A 5,519-nucleotide genomic window follows, 5' to 3' on the forward strand; every position below is an offset into this window, starting at 1 on the left:
GCATAAGAACTCTTCCTTGGCAACATATACACGCAGTATACAGAGAGTGCCCGGCTTAACGACATATTGAAGTTACCATGAACCGCACTTACGACTGTCTGTATTTTTTACATCTTATCATTAGAAATATGTACTATATACAATGTTGCAGCTCATCATTTGCTGATGTTGTCATTCTCAGATGTTCAAAGACAAAGATTGGATTTATAAAGATACTACTAGTAAAAATAATAATAATGAAAAGTGAAAAAAAAAAAGTGTTTGACTTACGTCAGAACCGATTCATGATGAAGTCTTCAGAGCAGAACCCGTTGTAAGCTGGGGACTACCTGTACTTGGTGGAGGAGACCCTGGTTGGCACACACGGCAAAGCGATTGACTACAACAGGCATGCTGGGAAGAAAGGCCATGGTTCCAGCTGGCAACTGTAGTTTTTACATATGACAAAAGATAAGGAGTAGATTAGAGCTTGGAAATACAGATCAAGGGGTTTCTCAGCACTGAAAATATTCACCAGAATGACTTTCAGGAGGAAGCAAAATTTAGCAGAGTGAGAGGAGAGGAAACCACGCAGCAGGGATGGGACCAGGGTGAGGTGAGCAGGGCATTTGCCCCTGCGCAGAATTTAAGGGGGTGCTAAAAAACCCAGTAATCAAGATAATAATATTTTAAGGCAATAATTAAAAAATCACACTTATTACCAACAATTGATAATGAATAAAATATAAAAATTTTAAATAAAGACAAAATCAGTACTGCTGATTTTTTCTTTTGCCTCAGGCTCTCTTATGGCTCTAACCGGCATTGTTACTGAGCCTGGAGGTGGGAGGGAAGGCGATGGAGTTCGCATTAGTGTTAGCTACAAAGGTGATGAGAAGGGAATGAAAAATTCACATAGTGTTGTCAGGCAGAGAAGCCTGGTTGGGACAGAAGATCTACACAAGGGGTTATGAAAAGATGAAGGGAGAAATAGCAGAATGGGATTTGAACGTCACTGAAGTTGGGGTGAAGAGTCACAGTGAATGAGTCATAATGGATTATTGAAAACAGTGTTCCATAAAAATAATGTTTTGTAGCAGTCGTGTGTAGGAGGGATGGCCTTTAGGGAAGCCAGTTAGGATAGATATAGGGTGAACAGAGGTGTCTACTAAGGGGTAACTGTAAAATTGGAAAAAGAAACATTTCCAAAATACATACTAGATAAAGAGAACTAGCAGAAGCCAATCATTTGGATAAAGGAGAAAGAAGCAAAAAAGACCAGACATCTGCCTGCCTGGCTTCTAGGTGGATATTAGTCGGAACAGTCCATAATGAGGTCTTCTTAAGCAACTTTAGTGACCGATCTGGAGTAACACTGAAAGATGAGGTGAGAGAATCAGAGAATCAGACTTGGAGGGCTTGTACATGGGATATTTGACCCCAGTTGAAACAAAGCGCTCACAAGTACAAGTTCAGAAATATAGCCAATGAAAGGTCTAAAACTTGGTTTTCCCATTCAGTGCTTCTCAAAAGTGTAGCGCTGTTTGCATTTTGGGCAGAATAAGTTTTTGTTGTATGAAACTGTTCTGTGTATTTCAGAAAATTGCCATTATTGCATCAACCCCCAGCTCATGCACGTTAAATGCTCTGTAGCACTTTCCAATCGCTGTAACAACTGGAAATATCCAAACTCCCCTGGGAGATTGTACCTGACCATCCCATCCATGCTCACTGAGACCTCGCTGGGGAAGAAGAGAATCTGGATTTAGGGAAAGAATGGACCAAGAGATACCAAGAAAAAAAAGTGTGGCAGAAAATTCAAAGGCAAAAAATTCCCAAGCAGAAGGAAATCAGTGGTGTTAAATGTAACAGAAACATCAATGAATAAATACACACTGAAAAAAAAAGACATTTGGAAAGGTGTTACTCATTACACTGTTAGTTATTCCAAAACAATTAGGCGTTGTCCTATATGGTGAAAGATTGGACAGCCGCGTTTTTTCAGGCAGAGTTCAATTTTTATGCTTCATTATTATAATCTTGTGCCTACTGTTATACAATGTGAAAATCTAGCTCTATTAAAAAAATATCATGTATCTAATATATGTATTATTTGTATAATACGTTTGTATTTTATGGACATGTAATATTCATAGGAAGAGTGTGGTTTTTTAAACAAAAATATTAATTCATTGTCGAGTTGGCTCTGACTCATGGCAACCCTAACTCATGGCAACCCCATCTATGTTCAAAATCATTGGTATCCTCGAGTCCATTGTTGCTGCCACGGTGTATTTTGAGTGCCTTCATTAGAAGATTCATCTTCCAGTACTCTATCAGACAAAATTCTGTTGTGATCCATAGGATTTTCATTGTCTAATTTTCGGAAGTAGACCCCCAGGCCTTTCTTCCTAGTCTGTCTTAGTCTGAAAGCTCCATTAAAACCTATCCACCATGGGAGACCCTGCTGGTATTTGAACTACTGGCAACATAGCTTCCAGTATCATAGCAACACGAAAGCCACCATAGCATGACAAACTGACGGACAGGTGGTGTCATTGTTGTTAGATATCCATTAATGCCATCAGTGAAGCTATCTGTAAGATGACAACATACATGTATTAGGAAATTTATCTAAACTTTTCGTTTAACTTCTTTCTAAATGTAAAGAATATTTTATGGATGTGTGTAGAAATAAAAGGGCAACACTATCATTTGAAAATGAACTTGCTCAACTATAAATGGTAATCTTTATAATTAAACGTAGTTAAGCAGCTGATACTGGTCTCTTCCTTAAATGTCAAGCACCTTCAAAGATGTTTGAGCTCTGGAACTGCATTTGTTTGTAAATATAGTTTATCTTTGAACTTGCATAAAGGTTTTGTTATGGTTTCTTCTTTTAAAATATTCTTTCATGGAAGTAAAATGGAGAAAGTGATTTTTATGTATTATTTTTCATTCTGTTGAGTCTTCGCTTGCAGTTGGACATATGGTCTTTGGACTGATCATGGTTGCCCATTTCCATCAAGCTCTGTTGGTTGTACTGAATCAGATCTGATAACATTTTGTGAATTTCTATTTAGTGTTCTATCAAGGTTTTTCCTAAAGTGTTAATTTTGGAGTGCTGTCTTACTCTTCAGTTCTGCTCACTGTTTTCTCCCCAGGTTGGAAAAGAAACGGGAATAGTATTTCTGAACATAAACTACTACCCTTAAAGGTTCCTAATTCCTCTTTCCAAATCTCATATTGTCCACAGAGGTCTTTTTTCCTTCTCATAATATTGAAAATGATCTGCCCTTTTATGAATGCCTTGAGACTATCACTCAAAGCTAACGGTGAGGGAGCAGATGCCTCATTTGATTCCAAATAGACGGAAATCTGTTGTCTCAAATAATCCCTAAATTCAGACACTTTCAGACAGCTATTATCAAGAGACCACATTCTAAGAGCAGATGTGTTATTAAGGCTGAGAAATGTTATGAGGACTTCGTGATCTGACAAATGATTTCAATCTAACATTCTAACGTTTCATTTTTTAATAAATTAGAGATTAAAATATCCATTTTGAGGAGACAAGTTGCGTAAGGTGATGGGGAACTGGAGCTGTAACCGATACTTCATTTTCACGCAAAACCTACCCTAAATTATGCTTCCAGGTTTCTTTTATATATAAAGTCTGTTCCTTTGACTAAAGCAATTATGATGTATTTTAATCTCCATATTAAATCTTATGACTCCTTTCCATAGATAAGAAACACAAGTCCTGCTTTTCAATGAGGAATGAAAAACGAATACCTCGAGCCCTCAGCTGTCCCACTTAATGTGCTCAATCATTTCCTTCCGCCATTAAGTTTACATTTAAGATTACCCTATCTAGAGTCTTTTCAGTGAGCCAATTACTGGAAATTTTTGTGGAGGGCTAATACTCTCTTTTTCTTGTCTGAGTGTGGTTATCTGCTACTAAACTTCTTTTTTTTTTTAAGGTGCAATAGATTTCTTACAGTCTTTGGATAATAGACTCTTCTTTTGGGTTCAAGTAAATGTTTTCACAGCCCTATTCAGACTCACAAAGTGTACCACCGAATAACAACAAGTCCATTCCTGAGCACTTACTTGCAAGCTGCTTATTATCCAGCAGTTGTACTTTGATCTTCCGAAAATAGCTGCAGTGCCATGAGATTTTTACATAATCCTATCATTGTCAAATACAATAAAACTTAGATCGAGGTGAACAGCGATGACTGTAAATAATATGAAAAGCAACAAACGCACCCAGATTCCCTTTAGTAGAGCTGTACACGTGGACAATACAATGATCTTGACCATTTTTCTTTAATCATCTGGAATTGCTCTCCTGGCTCAACATTTGTAGATCCTTCCTCCGTGTGAAATTCTGGGAGAAGAAAATCATTTCCTAATATTCTTATGACTGGTAATATTTTTATCTGAGACCTTAAGAATCAGAATTTGACAGAACTCTTTTTTTAAAAAAAAAAATGACATTTATATTGTAATTTAACAAATATGTTAAACTGTCAACATTTTCAAACAAGGAAATGTAGCGCAACCAAAAAGAATGGTACCCACGGTTGGACTGAGGGAGTAACTATTCTTTTTAATAAGAGTCCTGCAGTCAGCAGCTAAGAACACACTTGGCTCCAGCCTGCTTGCTGCTGGCACGGAGCAGAACTACCCCTCCCGAGGTATTGACTCTTGCTGAAACCCTTCCGATTTTTATCCTTATCATATTTAAGCTTTCTGGGTACCATCATCCAAAAAGGATTTCATTATTTATTTATTCAACATTTATTTAGCTCCTACTATGTGCAACATGCAAAATGCAACACACAAGCCACCACAGTATGACAAACGGATAGATGGGCAGTGGCTTGCATGTTGCTGTGATGCTAGAAGCTATGCCACCGGTATTTCAAAAACCAGCAGGGTCCCCATGGTGACAGGTTTCAGTGGAGCTTCCACACTAAGGCAGGCTAGGAAGAAAGGCCTGGCAATCTATTCTGAAAATTAGCCAATGAAAACCTTATGGATAACAATGGGATATTGTCCCATATAGTGCTGGAGGATGAATCTGCTAAGTTGGAAGGCACTCTAAATACACAGTGGCTGCAACAATGGGCTCAAACATACCAATGATCAAGAAGACAGCACAGGACTGGGCAACGCTTTGATCTGTTGCACGTGGGATCGTCCTGAGTTGGAGCCAACTTGTTGGCAGCTAACAGAAACAACAACACAGCACGCGAAACAATAAATGTTATTAGGCGCCGTGGAGTCGGTTCCGAATAGCAGTGACGCTGTGTACAACCCAAAGAAAGAAATAAGTGATTGAAAATCCCATTAGGAAAACAGGCATTCAAAAAACTCCCTAGAGACCACAAAAATGGTATAATCGTGACCCCATTGAAACAAAACTTTTCAGAATGCAAGGACTGGGTCCAAGAAGTTAAAAGAGCACTAAAATTAGCAGCAACTTTGTCATTTACAAACTTTGAGATTTGGGGCATGCCACTAAGACCTTC

The sequence above is a fragment of the Trichechus manatus genome, unplaced genomic scaffold, assembly GCF_000243295.1.
Source record: "Trichechus manatus latirostris isolate Lorelei unplaced genomic scaffold, TriManLat1.0 scaffold00039, whole genome shotgun sequence".
NCBI lineage: Eukaryota > Metazoa > Chordata > Mammalia > Sirenia > Trichechidae > Trichechus > Trichechus manatus.